The sequence below is a fragment of the Ursus americanus genome, chromosome 1 (genome assembly GCF_024610735.1).
Source record: "Ursus americanus isolate L20-20 chromosome 1, mUrsAme1.1.p, whole genome shotgun sequence".
Taxonomy (NCBI): Eukaryota; Metazoa; Chordata; class Mammalia; order Carnivora; family Ursidae; genus Ursus; species Ursus americanus.
The window spans coordinates 1,801,603-1,822,513 of NC_142127.1; positions in this window are offsets into that span (position 1 = coordinate 1,801,603).

Genomic DNA, 20,911 nt, shown 5'->3' on the forward strand with positions numbered 1-20,911 from the left:
AGCCACAGAATAGTCCCTGCCTTTGCCACCAAACTCAAGTCCTAATCCTGACCCTGATTGTTCAGACCTGCAGACAGGGGAACACTGTGTAAGGATGGGCTCAGGCCTGGGACGGAGGGACACGGGTGCTGTTCTACCCCCAGAGATGGGCAAGTTATAGGAAGACAACCACCATGTCCACCACGCCCTCTCTTCACTGATTTTCCATGATTTTAAAAAGATATGTTCAGTTTTCTGATTATACTGAAAAATATAAAGCAAAAAATTAAAGCCAATCAACCCCACTTCAAGAAGTTACTACCATAAATACTTAAATGCATTTTCTCCTTCTCTTTTTAGGTTTCAGTTTGGTCCCCACAATTCTCGCCCCCTTTCTCCAACAAGCAGTCCCAATTTTTATTAGGAGATGCTCCTCCCCAGCTGGGCCCGAGTGTGAGTGGGGCTCACTCCACCCAGCTGGAAGAGGAACCACAGCCGAATCCAGCAGGTGGAGGACCGCCCCCTTCTGGCTCAGGGTGGTCATGTGACCTCAGCCTGCCCAATCAGTGAGAGCATCAGGCCTTGTTCTTGGAATGCGGGGAAGATGATTTTCCCTCTTTGCTGCTACACTTGAGCCCTGGGGAGGCTCTCAACCGTAAGAAATCCTGCCTGGTCAAAACACAAGAAGTGACACTGAGAGATGTAAACATAGAAACAGATTCTGATAACTTCGGAGGAGCCCTGCATGGAGCCATTCCTGAAGCTCAGCCTTCCCCCAGACATGTTTTCTTGCCTATGCTAATAATTGGGTTGGGTTTTCTGCCAAATGTATGAATTCTAGCTGATACAACCTTTTCAACACGTGGATGTTGGATCCTGCGTTATCAGTATAAGGCTGTGTCCTCATCCCTAATTATTTCCTTGGGCTTCATTAGCAGGCATGGAACTAAGTCAAGGGCTTTATTTGTAAGGCTTTGCATACATCTTGTCAAACTGCCCTCCAGAAATGTGGGATCAATTTATTCGCTCTCATAGTGAGAGAGTGCTTTTCTCACCACATAATCAATAGATAACTAGAGTGTTTTGAAAGCTTCTTTAATTTGATAGGTGAGCCAATTCTGCATTCAAATATATGCAATGTGTATACTTTACAATGCAAAATTAGACGTGTAGCCCCGCTGCGCACACCGCGGAGCGCATTCCCACCGAAGAGCTCTGGGGGACACCAGAAAAAGCAAAGGGGCCCAGAGCCACACACCTAGGACTCCCGCCTCTGCCAGCCATAGATTCACCTGGAGTGGAAATGTGCCGTTTGGGGATGGTTGCAGAATCAGAGATCCAGGGATTCTTCTTGCTCTGGGAAAACAAGGCTGCCTCAGCCAATCAGAATCCCAAGCGCTGACTTACACTGGAGAGCCAGTGACTTCAGGCCATTCCGGTGTGCGAGGACTGCAGGGTCAGCAGGCATTCAGCTTCCCTGGAGGGAAAGACAGCAGGATGATTCTGGGTCCCGGTGTGAATGTGGGGCTCGCTGTGGCGTCCAGGTTCAGGGGCAGCAGCCGCGCTAGAGGGTCCTCTCTGAGCTGCTCCGCGGGTGTCCTGCTGCCCAGCCTCCCTCATTCCAGCCCATCTGCTAAATCTGGTTCTCGGTCCTCCCGGTGATTTTGTGAGTTCCCCCACGTCTTTGAAATAAATCTCTTTCCTTCCTGAAACAGCCAGTCTGTTTCTTTTGCCCACAATCAAGATCCCTGGCTGATACAGCTACAAAAGCTTTCTGAAAGTGTGTTTCTGCATTTTGAAGCCGCAGGCCACATGCTGTCTGGAGGGCAAGCCAGAGGAAAGAGCCTAAAGCCCAAAGCCTTGAGAGGGAGGAAAGACTGAAATGGTGCTGAGAGGCCCCTCCCTCCACCTTCTGCCTCAGTGCCACTCCCTCATGGAAGCCTTCCCCAATCCCAACCAAATCCAAGCCCCAACTTTTTCCCTTCATAACAATTTTCAAAATTTGAATTTAACTATTTGTTAAGATCTTTGTTCTGTGTCTGGTTCCCAGAAGACTGACATGTTGACGATGGCAGAAATCAGGCTGCATCTGTTTACTCTTGTATCCCAGTATCTGGAGTGGTTTTGGACACACAGCAGCGCTCAGTAACTGTGTGTGAATGACTGAATGAATGATTGATTGAATGGATGGTAGATAATATTGTGCTCTGGATTTCTTTCCTTAAAAAAGTTTGCTGTCATGTATCAATCTGCATGTTGCTGTTGCCCTGACCACATACCCAGGGCTTCCTCTGCGCTTTGACTCTCCCTCCCACATCCCTGTCACCTGAAAGGTAGGTTTTGTTATGTTCCCCCTCAGATCTGTTACCTTGAATTTCATTATCACCCTTCTGTGAGCAATCTCATGCTCTATCATCCCACTCCTTCGATTACCACTGTTAAGCCCAAATCATGCCCTGACGCTTTAGTGAAATAAGTGTTATGTTCTCTCTGCTCACTGCTCACAGGTGACTCACCACCACTGCATCCTGTTTGAAATGTTCCAGTGTTCCAGTGCACATTTGCAGAATTTTGGCAAGACTTTAACCCAGGGCCAGAAGAAGGAGCAGGTTGCCACAGATACGGGTGGATGAGGCACAGAGGAATCCCCAGAGATGTGAGACAAGGAAACGACATCTCCAGAACCTATCTCAGGGGGACACCCATCCAAGTCTAGAGAGAGGATGTTCACTACAGGCCACCGCAGGCCTGTTCCGCTGAGCAGAGTTTGCATCCTGGGGTCAGAGCAGACACTGATGACTGCCAAGGAGAGCTGAGCCCGTCCCAGCCGTGCTCTCCTCTGCCCTTGCCCCACAGAGGATCCTTGGATGCCTCCATGTCCTGGTCTCAGTTGGAGTCCTGCAAGGGAATGGATGCAACCCTAGAAGGCAGGGACAGCCTCCAGGGAAGGGAGCCAGGGTATTCACCCCCTTGTGGCTTGTTCTGCCATGGACTCAACACATCTGCCGCCTGGGTCCTGGTCTTTCAAAATCTGCAGAAATCAGGTGGCCAGCCTTCCCTCTACAGTCATGCAGATACACACACAGAGAGAGTTAAGATTATGTGTTGCTGCATAACAAACCATTGCAAAACTTAGTGAATTGAAACAATAATGACATCTGCCCATAAGGACAGCTTATCTCTGCACTACCTCGTATCAGCCTTTGGCCTCGAAGTCTCGCCAGGAATCCTCAAAGTCCTCCTGCATCCCATATATGGAGATGGCTGTTGACTGCCAACCAGGGACTGGGGCTGGAGCACTGAGTGTGGACTTCTGTGTGACTGCTTGGCTTCCTCACAGTGTAGTGGCTGGGTCCCCAGTGAGCACTTCAACAAGACAAGGCAAAGTCTATGTCCTGTATGACTTGTATGACCCAGCCAAGGAAATTAAATACCATCATTTCCTCCATGGCCACAAGCCCACCAGATCCAAGGGAAGGAATATCTGTGTCATTGTAGAGAGCAATGTGAAGAGGAATATATCAAGGGTACACAGATGATATATCTATCACTCACCACATAAGGTGTCACCCTAGGACAGGAAGAGCATAAACAGGGCTGGGAGACAGCAGTGAGTACCCTGGTGGAACTGGACAGACATGGTTCTTGTCATTGTTTGCATCTGGCCACTTGACCATAGGTACACTTTTCAGTTATAGCATATAAAAGTCTTAAAATCTATATTAGGTGTCTATTGCCTCCTAGTGAATTATACCCTAACAGTGACTTAAGATGACACACATTTATTATCTTGTGGCTCCTGTGGGTCAGGAGTCAGTGCACAGCTCAGCTGGGTGCCTCAGGGTCACTCACAGGCTCCAGTCAAGGGCAGCAGTCCTCCCAAGGCTGGACGGGAAAGGCTGCCTCCAAGCTCACTCACAGGGCTTGGTCCTCACTGCCTGTTGAGCTACCTCAGTTTCCTGCTGGCTGCTGGATGGAGGCCACCCTCAACTCCTTCCCATGTGGGCCTTTCTGATAGGATAGCTTGCTTCACAGTGTAAAGGCCTAGAAGGCAATAGGGAGAGAATACCAGGTCAAAAACCCAACATGCCATCGTTTCTTTTCTCCGAGGGGTCAGAATTGAGACATTGGGTCCAGCCCCCTTGCCAGCAAGAGGTAACCACCAGGAGGAGGTGGGACGCTGGGGGCCTTGTCAGATAGTACCGACCACAGGGTCCCAGGCAGTTTTCCCCACCCCCAGAAAGGAGTCCTCCTCACCCCCTACTCTCCTGATGATGACGTAGATGTAAATAATTGGTAGGAGCACCACAAAGACTGTTTGGGTTGAGTTGTGATGGTGGCCAATACACAGGGTGAATGATATAATATGAAATTTCACAAAATTTTGTTTGTGAGGCACCTTAAAAACCGTATCCTCATTTAGTTGTATTTCAACACTAATATGTTTCAATATGTTTCATTTTACTGAGCATATTAAGAGATACACAGGATAGAAATGGGACAAGTCAACCGGTTTATGTCTGTTAAGTCTTTTCTTAGAAATTTCTATTTACCTGGTAGCATTAGATGTATTTTTTAGAAACTGTCACACCCTTTTATTAAATTAAGTCTACTCTTTACCCAGGCTTTGCTCCTCCCCATCATTGTTTGGTGGTTCTGTAGGTCTCTTTAGGTCGTTTATGTAACTTGTGTCCTCCAAAGGGCAAAATGAAGCATTCTAAGTATAGCTTATTGTGCAGAACTTTCACCAATTGGGTTTGTCCTGCCCCTTGTTTCCGTCTCATGGGAGAGGGTTCAGGGGGAGTGAGCTGCGGACCCCTCCTAGCACACAGCACAAGCCAGGTCCTGGGCAATAGGAGGCACCTGTTCTGGCCTGCAGCTCCCAGGAGGCTCCCACTGCTGAAGCACAGCCTGCCTGTGGCCCCTGGGCTCCCCTGCATCTTCTACGGACTGCCAGCGTACTTTCATCTCCCAGGGCAAGCTTATGCTATATTTATCTCTAAGGTGTCAGTCTTCTTTGGATTTCACCCTTCCCATCTGCTCCTTGGTTGTTTTCTTGGTTCATGTCAAAGCTCCAGGACTTTTTTCCTACCCTTGCTTGGACATCCTTATTACTGTGTTTACACCATCCTTTTGTGATTTTCAAGACCCTCCCAATTAAAAGAAAACACCTGGTAATTCGTATGACTTTCTCCAGCCTTAATTAACGTGATGTTGGGGAGAAATCCCAGTTGATTTACTCAGAGCCTTTGGGTTTGTTTATTTGTTTGTTTTTATTTCAACTTTTTATGTTTAAAATAATTACAGATTCACAGGAAGTTTCAAAAATAGTAGAGAGAGCTCTCCTGTACCTTCCATAAGGGTCTTCTATAGGCTACATTTTCTACATAAACAGTACAATATAAAAACCAGAAAACTGACCCTGTCATAAAGTGTGAATATAGTTCCATGCCCTCTCATTTCATGTGTAGATTCAGATGACAACTGCCACAACTGAGATACAGAATTGTTCCATCACCACAAAGATACCTTTATAGTCACACACACACTCCCAAATCCCTCACTGGCAATGAAGAACCTGATTTCAATCTCTATAACTTTGTCATTTTGAGAATGTTCTATAAATGGAGTCACACACTGTGCAACCTTTTAAAATTGGCTTGTGTCATTCAGTCAAATATCCTGACTATCCAAATATTCAGTCAAATATCCAAATATCAGGCAAATATTCAATCAAAGTTGTTGAGTATATCAGTAATTTGTTGCTTACTACGGCTGAGAAGTACTTCCTAGGATGAATGTATCACAGTTAACTCTTCACCTACGGAAGGACATTTGGGTTGTCCTCAGTTTTTGCCTATCATATGTAAAGCTGTCATGAACATTCTCTGCAGATTTTTGTGTGAATATAAATGTTTCTTTATCTGACTAAATGCCTAAAATGATTGCTGGGTAAGAGATGTGTGGTTTTTTAAGAAACTGCCAAATTATTTTCCAGAGTGTCTAAGCCATTCACATTCCCACTAGTAATTATGCAAGATCCAATTTTTTACATCCTCATCAGCATTTAGTATTGTCGTTACTTTTTTATTTTAGTTGTTCCAATAGTAGAACATAGATTAGAAATTAGATCTCATCATGGTGTGATGATTTGCATTTTCCTACTGGCCGATGATGCTAAACAGTGTTCCATATGCTTCTTTGCAATCTCTATATTCTCTTTAGTGAAATGTCTCTTCATATCCTTTCCCCATTTTCTGGTTGGATTGTTTGTTTAATGTTGAGTTTTGAGAATTCTTTAAGTTTCTAGACACGAGTCCTTTGTCAGATATGTGGTTTGCAATTTTTTTCTCAGTCTACAGCTTGCCCTTTTATCTTCCTTAATATGATTTGTCACAGAACAATTTTTTAAAATTTTGGTATGGTCCAAGTTATCAATTTTTTTTCTTTTATGAATTATGCTTTGGGGGTCATGTCTAAGAACTCCTCACCAAGGCCAAAGTCCCCAAGATTTTCTACAGTTATCTTCTTTGACAAGACTTATACTTCTACATTTTACATTTATCCTATGATCCATTTAGAGTAATTTTGGCATAGAGGTTTTTTTTCTGTCTATAGATATCCAATTTCTTCAGCACTATTTGTTGAAAAGATTATCCTTGTACTATTGAATACCTTAGGCACCTTTATCAAAAATCACTTTGCTATACTTGTGTGGAGCTATTTCTGGGTTCTCTATTTTGTTCTGTTGATACACATGTTTATCTTCACACCCATAACACATTGTCTTGATTACTGTAGCATAATAAATATTAAAATCAGGTAGGCTGATTGCTCCTACTTTCTTCTTCTTTTGAAAAATCATTTATTCTGTTTTTTTTATTTCCATATAAATTTTAGAATAATCTTGTCTATATTTACAAAAATACTTCCTTGGAATTTTGGTATGAATTTTGATAAATATGTATATGATTTTGGATGGAATTGGTATCTTTAACAATGGTGAATTTTCCAGTCTGTGAAAATGGTATGCCTCTCCATTCACTTCTGTCTTCTTTGGTTTCTTTCCTCAGTTTTCTTTACAGTTTTCAGTATACAAGTTCTCTACATGTTTTCTTATACCTCAGTATTTCATTTTCTTTTTTTTTAAAGATTTTATTTATTTATTTGACAGAGAGAGAGACAGCCAGTGAGAGAGGAAACACAAGCAGGGGGAGTGGGAGAGGAAGAATCAGGCTCCCAGTGGAAGAGCCTGATGTGGGGCTTGATCCCAGAACTCCAGGATCACGCCCTGAGCCGAAGGCAGACGCTTAATGACTGAGCCACCCAGACACCCCTCAGTGTTTCATTTTCTGAAGCAATTGTAAATGGTGCTATATTTTTAATTTTAATTTCCATATGTGTATTGCTAGTTTATATAAATATATTATTTTTGTATATTGACTTCATATCCTGCAAACTTGCTGCACTCATGTATTAGTCCTAGGAGTTTTTGGTAAATTCCTTGGGGATTTTTCTGTGTAGACCATCATATCATGTGCATATGGTAATAATTGTATTTCTTCCTTTCTGATTAATAGACTTTATGTCTTTTTTTTGCCAGCAAACATTTCCAGTACAATGCTGAATAAGAGGAATGAAGGTGAGTATCCATGCTTTGATCCCAATCTCAAGAGGAAAGCATTCAGTATTTTACTATTAGGAATGATATTAGCGGGGCGCCTGGGTGGCTCAGCTGTTAAGCGTCTGCCTTCAGCTCAGGGCGTGAGCCCAGCGTTCTGGGATCAAGCCCCACATCAGGTTCCTCCGCTGGAAGCCTGCTTCTTCCTCTCCCACTCCCCCTACTTGTGTTCCCTCTCTCGCTGGCTGTCTCTCTTTCTGTCAAATAAATAAATAAAATCTTTAAAAAAAAAAGGAATGATATTAGCTATAGATTTTTTGTAGATGCTCTTTATCAAGGAAGCCCCACCCTATTCCTGGCTTTCTGATAGTTTTTACCATTAATATGTGTCAGATGTCTTTTATGCATTAATTGATATAATTCTATGATTGTTTTTCTTTAGTCTGTTAATATGATGGATCTCATTTTCAAATATTGACCAGCCTTGTATCTTTGGAATATGCCCCACTCGGTATGATGCATACTTCTTTTTATACATTGCTGAATTTTACTTGGTAATGTTTTGTTAATTTTTTTGTATTTATACTCATGAGGGGTATTTAACTTTAGTTTTCTTTTCTTTTTTTCTTCTTTTCCTTTTTTTTTTTTTTTACTGTTTTTGTCTAGTTGGGGCATCAGAATAAATTTACCTCATACGGTGAATTGGGACCTGTTTCTCCTTCTCCTATCTTCTGGAACAGATTGTGAGGAATTGGTGTTAATTCTTTTTTAAATGTTTGATAGAATTGTCCAGTGAAGTCATCTGGTTATGGAGACTTTCTGGGAGCATATTTTTTTAATTAAAAATTCAATTCTTTAATAATTATATAGTTAGTCAAATTATTACTCTATATTGGATGAGTTGTGGGAGTTTGTGCTTTGAGAAATTGGTCCGTGTCATCGCAGTTCTCAGATCTGTCTGCAGAGTTGTTTGCAGTATCCCATATGATTTGTAAAGATATCTTCTGTTGCACTCATGGTACTGATAATTTGGGTCTTCTCTCTTTTTTCTTTTTCATTATTGTTAGAGGTTTGTCTATTTTTTTGAATTTTTCAAGGATCCAGCTTTTTATTCCTTTGATTTTCTCAGTTGTTTTCAATTGTGTAGATTCCTGCTCTCATCTTTATTATTTACCTCTTTGTACTTACTTTGGGTTTATTTTGCTCTTTTTCTGCCTAGTTTCTTAAGGTGGGAACTTAGAATATTAAGCTGAGACATTTCATTTTTTCTAATGTAAATATTTACTGCTATACATTTTTCTCTCAGCACTACTTTAGCTTTGCGTCATAAATTTTGAAAGGGTGTATTTTTATTTCACTCAGTTCAATGTATTTTTACTTGTCTTTAATCCATGATTTATTTCTAAGTGTATTTTTTGGTTTCCAAGTGTTTAGATATTTTCCTGTTATCTTTCTGTTAATCAATTCTAGTTTGATCCCATGTGGTCAGATAACACACTCTGTATAATTTGTTTGGAATTTGTGAAGTTTTTTAATGGTTATCCTGAAAATCTACCATGAGCACATGAAGAAAATGTATATTTTGCTGTCGTTAGACAAAAATATTCCATAAATGTCAATTTGATATTCTTGGTTGATGGTGTTACCAAAATCTTCCAGACTGATTTTCTGTCTAGATATTCTATCAATTGTTGAGAGAGGAGTGTTGAAGTGTCCAACCATAACTGAGGATTTTTCTTCTCAGTTCTATAACTTTTGCTTCACATATATTTTACCTTTGTTGTTTCATGTATACACACTTAGGATTGCTATATTTTCATAATGGATTGACCTTTTTATCATTATGTAATATAATGTCCCTCTGGTAATTATTCTTTGCTTTATTTATTTATTTTTTGATGCAAAGTTTGATGATTCATTAGTTGTGTAAAACACCCAGTGCGCCATGCAATACATGCCCTCCCTACTACTCATCACCAGCCTATCCCATTCCCCCACCACCCTCCCCTCTGAAGCCCTCAGTTTGTTTCCCAGGGTCCATAGTCTCTCATGCTTCATTCCCCTTCTGTTTACCCCCCCTTTCTTCTTCCCTTTCTTCTCCTACCGATCTTCCTAGTTCTTATGTTCCATAGATGAGAGAAACCATATGATAGTTGTCTTTCTCTGCTTGACTTATTTCACTTAGCATTATCTCCTCCAGTGCCGTCCATGTTGCAGCAAATGTTGAGAAATCGTTCTTTTTGATAGCTGAGTAATATTCCATTGTATATATGGACCACATCTTCTTAATCCAGTCATCTGTTGAAGGGCATCTCAGCTCCTTTCATGATTTAGCTATTGTGGACATTGCTGCTATGAACGTTGGGGTGCATATGGCCCTTCTCTTCACTACGTCTGTGTCTTTGGGATAAATATCCAGTAGTGAAATGGCTGGATTATAGGGTAGCTCAATTTTTAACTTTTTAAGGGACCTCCACACTGTTTTCCAGAATGGCTGTACCAACTTGCATTCCCACCAACAATGTAGGAGGGATCCCCTTTCTCCACATGCTCTCCAACAACTGTTATTTCTTGCCTTGTCAATTTTTGCCATTCTAAGTGGCGTAAAGTGGTATCTTAGTGTGGTTTTGATTTGAATTTCCCAGATGGCTAATGATTTTGAACATTTTTTCATGTGTCTGTTAGCCATTTGTATGTCTTCATTAGAAAAGTGTCTATTCATATCTTCTGCCCATTTTATGATTTGTTTATTTGTTTCTTGTGTATTGAGTTTGAGAAGTTCTTTGTAGATCTTGGATACCAGTCTTTTATCTGTAGTGTCATTTGCAAATATATTCTCCCATTCCGTGGGCTGCCTCTTAGTTTTTTTGACTGTTTCCTTGGCTGTGCAGAAGCTTTTTATCTTGATGAAGTCCCACAAGTTCATTTTATCTTTTGTTTCTCTTGCCTTTGGAGATGTGTCATGAAAAAGGTTGCTGTGGCCGATGTCGTAGAGGTTGCTGCCTATGTTCTATCTAGGATTTTGATGGTTTCCTGCCTCACATCGAGGTCTTTCATCCATTTGGAGTTTATCTTTGTGTATAGTGTGACAGAGTGGTCAAGTTTCATTCTTTTGCATGTAGCTGTCTAATTTTCCCAGCACGATTTACTGAAGAGACTGTCTTTTTTCCACTGGATGTTTTTTCCTGCTTTATCGAAGATTAGTTGCCCAAAGAGCCGAGGGTCCATTTTGCGTTCCCTATTCTGTTCCATTGGTCTATGCTTTAAAGTTGACTTTGTCTTATATATTTTTTTTTATTTTTTAATAATTTTTATTTTGTTACATTAGTCACCATACAGTACATCCCCAGTTTTTGATGCAATGTTCCATGATTCATTATTTGCATATAACACCCAGTGCACCATGCAATATGTGCCCTCCTTAGTACCCATCGCTGGCCTATTCCAATCCCCCAACCCCCTCCCCTCTGAAGCCCTCAGTTTGTTTCCCAGAGTCCATAGTCTCTTGTGGTTCATTTCCCCTTCTGTTTACCCCCTTCATTCTTCCCTTCCTCTTCCTACCGATCTTCCTATTTCTTATGTTCCATAAATGAGTGAAACCATATGATAATTGTCTTTCTCTGCTTGATTTATTTCACTTAGCATAATCTCCTCCAGTCACGTCCATGTTGCTGCAAATATATTAATGTAGCCAATCATACTTTCTATAGATTGATGTTTGCACGGTTTATCTTTTTTCCATTCTTTTACTTTCAACCTACCTATATTAAATTTGAAGTGAGTTTCTTATAGACCACATTATCTGGGTCATTTTTAAAGCAACTCTCTCAATCTCTGTCTCTTAAATGGTATATTTAGACCGTTCGCACTTAGTGTAGTTGTTACTTTAACTCTAACTTAAATCCAGCATTTTGATCTTTGTTTTCTGTTGTTTTGTTTTTTATTTCATTTTCTGTTTCCTTTATGGTTTTCTTGTGGGATATTTGTACCTTCTTTAGAATTCTATTTTGATACATCTGTGCAGCGTTTTGAGTGTGTGTATTTGGATAGATTTTAATGGCTGCCCTATGTATTAAATTATACATACATAACTTATCTAGTCTAAGGATCAATATTTTACCAAATCCAAATAAAATGTAGAAATTTTACCTCCACTTAAATCCCTTTACCTTCCTCCATTAATTTTTTTATTGTTACGTTAGTCACCTAGTACATCATTAGTTTTTGATGTAGTGTTCAGTGATTCATTATTTGCATATAACACCCAGTGCTCATTACAACATGTGCCCTTCTTAATACTGATCACCTGGCTACCCCATCCCCCACCCCGCTTCCTGTGAAATGTTCAGATTGTTTCCCAGAGTCCCGAGTCTCTCATGGTTCATCTCTCCCTCTGATTTGCCCCCTTTCATTTTTCCCTTCCTTCCACTAATGTTCTCCATGCTATTCCTTATGTTCCATATATGAGTGAAACCATATGATAATTGTCTTTCTCTGCTTGACTTATTTCACTTAACATAATCCCCTCCAGTTCCAACCACGTTGATGCAAATGGTGGGTATCCATCTTTTCTGATGGCTGAGAAATATTCCATTGTATATATGTGCCACAACTTTTTTATCCATTCATCTGTTGAATGGTATCCTGGCTCCTTCCACAGTTTGGCTATTGGGGACATTGCTGCTATGAACATTGGGGTGCATGTGGCCCTTCTTTTCATTCATCCTTATCTTTGGGTAAATACCCAGTAGTGCAATTCCTGGGTCATAGGGTAGCTCTATTTTTAACTTTTTGAGGGACCTCCACACTGTTTTCCAAAGTGGCTATACTAACTTGCATTCCCACCAATAGTGTAAGAGGGTTGCCCTTTCTCCACATCCTCTCCAAAACTTGTTGTTCCTTCCTTTGTCCATCTTTGCCATTCTAACTGGTGTAAGGTGGTATCTCAATGTGGTTTTGATTTGAATTTCCCTGATGGCTAATGATGTTGAACATTCTTTCATGTGTCTGTTAGCCATTTGTATGTCTTCATTGGAAAAGGGTCTGTTCATATCTTCTGCCCATTTTTTGATTTGATTATTTGTTTCTTGTGTATTAAGTTTGAGAAGTTCTTTATAGATCTTGGATACCAGCCTTTTATCTGTACGGTCATTTGCAAAAATCTTCTCCCATTCTGTGGGTTGCCTCTTAGTTTTGTTGACCATTTCCTTGGCTGTGCAGAAGCTTTTTATCTTGATGAAGTCCCAAAAGATCATTTTTACATTTGCTTCCCTTGCCTTTGGAGATGTGTCATGAAAGAATTTGCCATGGCCAATGTCAAAGAGGTTGCTGCTTATGTTCGCCTCTAGGATTTTGATGGATTCCTGCCTCACATTGAGGTCTTTCATACATTTTGAGTTTATCTTTGTGTATGAGAATGGTCAAGTTTCATTCTTCTGTATGTAGCTGTCCAATTTTCCCAGCACCATTTATTGAAGACACTGTCTTTTTTTCCATTGGATATTTTTTCCTGATTTGTTGAAGATTAGTGGACGATAGAATGAGTGTTCATTTCTGGAGACTCTATTCTGTTCCATTGATCTGTGTCTGTTTTTGTGCCAATACCATGTTGTTTTGGTGATCACAGCTTTGTAATATAGCATGAAGTCAGTTAACGTGATGCTCCCAGCTTTTCTTCTTGAATGCACACGGAACTTTCTCCAGAATAGACCACATACTGGGTCACAAATCAGCTCTCAAAAAATACCAAAAGATTGAGATTATTCCCTGTGTATTTTCAGACCACAATGCTTTGAAACTGGAACTCAATCACAAGAAAAAATTTGGAAGGAATTCAAACACTTAGAAGTTAAAGAACATCCTGCTAAAGAATGTTTGGGTCAATCAGAAAATTCAAGAAGAACTTAAACAATTCATGGAGACCAATAAGAACAAAAACACATCAGTCCAACCCTATGAGATACTACAAAGATGACCCTAAGGGGGAAATACATAGCAATCCAAGCCTCATTCAGAAAAGTAGAAAAATCACAAATGCACAAGTTAACCTTACACCTAAAGGAGCTGAAGAAAGAACAGCAAATAAAACCTAAATCAAGCAGGAGAAGAGAAATAATACAGATTAGAGCAGAGATCAATGAAATAGAAACCAGAAATACAAAAAAGCAGATTAACAAAACTAGAAGCTGGTTCTTTGAAAAAATTAATAAGATCAATAAAGCACTGGCCAGACTTATTCAAAAGAAAAGACAAAGCACCCAAATTAATAAAATCATGAATGAAAGGGGAGAAATCACAACGAACACAAAGGAAATAGAAGGAAATAGAAGCTATTATTAGAAGTTATTATCAGAAGGAGGAGTTAAGATGGCGGAGGAGTAGGAGACACCTTTTTCAGCCGGTCCCCCGAGTCGAGCTGGATAGGTACCAGACCGGCCTAAACAACCACGGAACCAGCCTGAGACGCAGGAAGATGCATCTGGATCTCTACAAATGAACATCTCCAGCGCTGAGTATTGAGGTACAAAGCGGGGAGCCATGAAACCGTCCACAGATATCGGAAGATAAACGGAAGGGAGAGGGAGCCGCCACGTTCGGGCACCCGGAAGCGGTAGCCACTTGCACGGGAGAGCGGGCGGGGCTCTCCGACGGCACCGCAAAACAGCAGACTGAGACCATGAGCCAGGTGCGCGCGCCACCAGGCATCTCGCGGAACACCGGAATCCCGGTGTGCTCACTGGATCCAGACTGAGACCGGGAGCTTCCCGAGCGCGCTTGGGGTGGCTGGCGGCATTAGAAACACAAAGGATAGACACACGCCGGCCCGTGGAAGTGAGGGCTGGGACGCCGGGTGTGGGGCGCACATCCCGGGACGCTGCAGGGTTGAGCAGCACCAACAGTAACAGAGTTAAAGTGGCCAGAACATTAGTAGAGAACAGGCCGCAATCCCTCTGTTCTGTGACAGAGGCTGAAATTCGGCCGCTGCTGCTCTGACTCTCAGAAGAGGCACAGCAAACCGCCAGGGAAAGCCGCCAGAGAACAAAAGCCTGGAAATACCGGCTCAGAGAGTGCCCATCCCCATCCCCCCTCGCAGGGGACACGGAGACTCTACCCAAACAGGGTTGCCTGAGTATCAGTGCGGCAGGCCCCTCCCCCAGAAGGCAGCCTGAAAAATCAAGAAGCCCACAACCCAGGCGCCTGGGTGGCGCAGTCATTGAGCGCCTGTCTTCGGCTTAGGGCGTGATCCCGGCGTTCCAGAAAGGAGTCCCTCACCGGGCTGGGAGCCTGTTTCTTTCTCTCCCACTCCCCTGCATCTGTTCCCTCTCTCGCTGGTTGGCTGCCACATAAATAAATAAATAAAATCTTTAAAGAAGAAGTCCACATCCCTAAGATCTCTATAAAACAAGGGGCACGGCCTGGGACCCAGTCAATAATTTGGGCGCTGGACAAACCCGCAACCTCTCCTCATCAGAAAGACAAGAAGGAGAAGCCCCCCCCAGCAAAGAAAAGACAGTGAGTCTGTGGCCTCTGCCACAGAAATAATGGATATGGATGTAACCAAAGTATCAGAAATGGAATTCAGAGTAACGATGGTCAAAATGATGAGTAGAATTGAAAAAACTATTAACGAAAAGGTAACTGAGAATATAGAATCCCTAAGGACAGAAATGAGAGCGAATCTGACAGAAATTAAAAATTCTATGAGCCAAATGCAGGCAAAACTAGAGGCTCTGATGGCCAGGGTCACAGAAGCAGAGGAACGGGTTAGTGAATTGGAGGATGGGTTAATAGAGGAAAAAACCAAAATAGAAACTGCTCTTAAAAAAATCCACGCCCACGAATGTAGGTTACGGGAGATTACTGACTCAAAGAAATGATCCAATGTTAGAATTATCGGCATCCCCGAGGGGGTGGAGAAAAACAGAGGTCTAGAAGAGTTATTTGAACAAATTGTAGCTGAAAACTTCCCTAATCTAGCAAGGGAAACAAACATTCGTGTCCAAGAGGCAGAGAGGACCCCTCCCAAGCTCAACCACGACAAACCTACGCCACGTCACGTCATAGTGCATTTCGCAAATATTAGATCCAAGGATACAGCAAAGAAATTTCTCATGTACGAAGGCAAAGGCATCAGAATTACGTCAGACCTGTCTACACAGACCTGGAATGAGAGAAAGGGTTAGGGGAGCATATTTAAAGCTCTTTCAGAGAAAAACATGCAGCCAAGGATCCTTTATCCAGCAAGGCTGTCATTCAGAATTGATGGAGAAATAAAGACATTTCAGAATCGCCAGTCACTAACCAATTTTGTAACCACGAAACCAGCCCTACAGGAGATATTATGGGGGTTTCTATAAAAGTAAAAAGGCCCCAAGAGTGATACAGAACAGAAAGTCACAGCCAATACAAACAAAGACTTTACTGGGAACATGGCATCATTAAAATCATATCTCTCAGTACTCAGTCTTAATTTGAATGGTTTGAACCTTCCCATAAAATGCCACAGGGTTGCAGATTGGATAAAAAGAAATGACCCATCCATTTGCTGTCTACAAGAGACTCATTTCAAACCCAAAGATGCATTCAGACTGAGAGTAAGGGGATAGAGTACCATCTTTCACGCAAATGGACCTCAAAAGAAAGCTGGGGTAGCAATTCTCATATCAGATAAATTGGATTTTAAACTACAGACTATAGTTAGAGACGCAGAAGGGCACTATATTATTCTTAAGGGAAGTATTCAACAAGTGGATATGACAATTATAAATATATGTGCCCCCAACAGGGGAGCAGCAAGATACACAAGCCAACTCTTAACCAGAATAAAGAGACATATAAATAAAAATACATAAATAGTAGGGGACCTCAACACTCCACTATCAGAAATAGAACACCCTGGCAAATTAAGCAAAGAATCAAAGGCTTTGAATGCCATACTCGACAAGTTGGACCTCATAGATATATATAGAACACTATACCCCAGATCCAAAGAATACTCATTCTATTCTAATGCCCATGGAACATTCTCAAGAATAGACCATGTTCTGGGACACAAAACAGGTCTCAACCGATACCAAAAGATTGAAATTATCCCCTGCATATTCTCAGACCACAATGCTCTGAAATTGGAACTCAACCACAAGGAAAAATTTGAAAGAAACACAAACACTTGGAGACTAAGAACCATCCTGCTCAGGAATGACTCGATAAACCAGGAAATCAAAAATCAAATTAAACAATTTATGGAGACCAATGAGAATGAAAATACAACAGTCCAAAACCTATGGGATACTGCAAAGGCAGTCCTAAGGGGGAAATACATAGCCATCCAAGCCTCACTCAAAAGAATAGAAAAATCTAAAATGCAGTTTTTATATTCTCACCTTAAGAAGCTGGAACAGCAACAGAGGGACAGGCCTAATCCACGCACGAGGAGGCAGTTGACCAAAATTAGAGCTGAAATCAATCAAGCAGAAACCAGAAGTACAGTAGAGCAGATCAACAGGACTAGAAGCTGGTTCTTGGAAAGAATCAATAAAATTGACAGACCACTGGCAAGACTTATCCAAAAGAAAAGAGAAAGGACCCAGATTATTAAAATTATGAATGAAAAAGGAGAGGTCACGATGAACACCATTGAAATTGGAAGGATTATTAGAAATTTTTATCAACAGCTATATGCCAATAAACTAAGCAATCTGGAAGAGATTGAATTCTTCCTGGAAACCTATAAATTACCAAGATTGAAACCGGAAGAAACTGATTTCTTAAACAGGCCAATTAATTATGAAAATTGAGTCAGTGATAAACAACCTTCCAAATAACAAAACTCCAGGCCCGGACGGTTTTCCTGGGGAATTCTACCAAACATTCAAAGAAGAAATAATGCCTATTCTCCTAAAGCTATTTCAAAAAAATAGAAACAGAAGGGAAGCTCCCAAACTCATTCTATGAGGCCAATATTACCTTGATCCCCAAACCAGGCAAAGACCCCTTCAAAAATGAGAATTACAGACCGATCTCCCTAATGAATATGGACACCAAAATCCTCAACAGATACTTGCTAATAGAATCCAACAGTACATTAAAAGGATTATCATCACGATCAAGTGGGATTCATACCTGGGATGCAAGCGTGGTTCAATATTCGCAACTCAATCAGCGTGATACATCATATCAACAAGAAAAGACTCAGGAACCATATGATCCTCTCAATCGATGCCAAAAAAGCATTTGACAAAACACAGCATCCTTTCCTGATTAAAACCCTTCAGAGTGTAGGAATAGAAGGTACATTTCTCAATCTCATAAAAGCCATCTATGAAAAGCCTACTACAAATATTATTCTCAATGGGGAAAAGCTGGAAGCCTTTCCCTTAAGATCAGGAACTCGACAAGGATGCCCACTCTCGCCACTATTATTCAACATAGTACTAGAAGTCCTTGCAACAGCAATCAGACGACAAAAAGGGATCAAAGGTATTCAAATCGGCAAAGAAGAAGTCAAAATGTCTCTCTTCACAGATGACATGATACTCTATATGGAAAACCCAAAAGAAGCCACTCCCAAACTATTGGAAGTTATAGAGCAATTCAGTAACGTGGTGGGATACAAAATCAATGCTCAGAAATCAGTTGCATTTCTATACACAAATAACGAGACTGAAGAAAGAGAAATTAGGGAATCCATTCCATTTACAATAGCACCAAAAACCATACGTTACCTTGGAATTAACTTAACCAGAGACATAAAGGACCTATATTCCAGAAACTATAAATCACTCTTGAAAGACATTGAGGAAGACATAAAAAAGATGGAAAGATATTCCATGCTCATGGATCGGAAAAATTAACATAGTTAAAATGTCCATGCTACCCAGAGCAATCTACACTTTCAATGCTATCCCTATCAAAATACCAAGGACATTTTTCAAAGAACTGGAACAAATAGTCCTTAAATTTGTATGGAAACAGAAAAGGCCCCAAATCTCCAAGGAACTGTTGAAAAGGAAAAACAAAGCTGGGGGCATCACAATGCCGGATTTCAAGCTGTACTACAAAGCTGTAATCACAAAGACAGCATGGTACTGGCACAAAAACAGACACATAGACCAATGGAACAGAATAGAGAGCCCAGAAATGGGCCCTCGGCTCTTTGGGCAACTAATATTTGATAAAGCAGGAAAAAACATCCGGTGGGAAAAAGACAGTCTCTTCAATAAATGGTGCTGGGAAAATTGGACAGCTACATGCAAAAGAATGAAACTTGACCACTCTCTCACACCATACACAAAAATAAACTCCAAATGGATGAAAGACCTCGATGTGAGACAGGAATCCATCAAAATCCTAGAGGAGAACATAGGCAGCAACCTCTACGATATTGGCCAAAGCAACCTTTTTCATGACACATCCCCAAAGGCAAGAGAAACAAAAGATAAAATGAATTTATGGGACTTCATCAAGATTAAAAGTTTCTGCACAGCCAAGGAAGCAGTCAGAAAAACTAAGAGGCAGCCCACGGAATGGGAGAATATATTTGCAAATGACACTACAGATAAAGGACTGGTATCCAAGATCTACAAAGAACTTCTCAAACTCAATACATGAGAAACAAATAAACAAATCAAAAAATGGGCAGAAGATATGAACAGACACTTTTCCAATGAAGACATACAAATGGCTAACAGACACATGAAAAAATGTTCAAAATCATTAGCCATCAAGGAAATTCAAATCAAAACCACACTGAAATACTACCTTACGCCAGTTAGAATGGCAAAAATAGACAAGGCAAGAAACAACAATTGTTGGAGAGGGTGTGGAGAAAGGGGATCCCTCCTACATTGTTGGTGGGAATGCAAGTTGGTACAGCCACTCTGGAAAACAGTGTGGAGGTCCCTTAAAAAGTTAAAAATTGAGCTACCCTATGATCCAGCCATTGCACTACTGGGTGTTTACCCCAAAGATACAGACGTAGTGAAGAGAAGGGCCATATGCACCCCAATGTTCATAGCAGCAATGTCCACAATAGCTAAATCGTGGAAGGAGCCGAGATGCCCTTCAACAGATGACTGGATTAAGAAATTGTGGTCCATATATACAATGGAATATTAGTCAGCTATCAGAAAAAACGAATTCTCAACATTTGCTACAACATGGACGGCACTGGAGGAGATAATGCTAAGTGAAATAAGTCAAGCAGAGAAAGACAACTATCATATGATTTCTCTCATCTATGGAACATAAGAACTAGGATGATCGGTAGGGGAAGAAAGGGATAAAGAAAGGGGGGTTAATCAGAAGGGGGAATGAAACATGAGAGACTATGGACTATGAGAAACAAACTGAGGACCTCAGAGGGGAGGGGGGTGGGGTAATGGGATAGGCTGGTGATGGGTAGTAAGGAGGGCACGTATTGCATGGTGCACTGGGTGTTATACACAACTAATGAATCATCGAGCCTTACATCAGAAACCGGGGATGTACTGTAAGGTGACTAACATAATATAATAAAAAATCATTAAAAAAAAGAAGCTATTATCAGCAACTATATGCCAACAAATTAAGCAACATGGAAGAAATGGATGCCTTCCTGGAAACCTATAAACTACCAACACTAATACACAAAGAAATAGACAATCTGAATAGACCAATAACCAGTAACGAAATTGGAGCAGTAATCAAAAACTTCCCCTAAAACAAGAGTCCAGAGCCAGATGTCTTCCCAGGAGAATTCTACCAAACACTTGAAGAAGAAATAATACCTATTCTTCTGAATCTGTTTCAAAAAATAGAAAGAGAATGAAAACTTCCAAACTTATTCCCTGAGGCCAGCATTACCCTGATCCCAAAACCAGGCAAAGACTCATCAAAAAGAAGAATTACAGACAAATATCCCTGATGAAGATGGATGCCAAAATACTCAACAAGGCCTTAGCCAATAGGGTACAATAGTACATTAAAAAGATTAGCCGTCACGACCAGCTGGGATTTATTCCTGGGATCCAAGGGTGGTTCAACATTTTGCAAATCAATCAACATGATAGAGCACATTAATAAAAAGAAAAGACAAGAACCATATGATCCTCTCAATAGATGCAGAAAATGAATTTGACAAAATACAGCATCTTTTCCTGATTAAAACTCTTCAGAGTGTAGGGATAGAGAGAATAGTCCTCAATTTCATAAAAATCATCTATGAAAAGCCCACAGAGAATATCATTCTCAATGCAGAAAAGCTGAAAGTTTTTCCCTTAAGATCAGGAACACAACAGGGATGCCCACTCTTACCACAATTGTTCAACATGG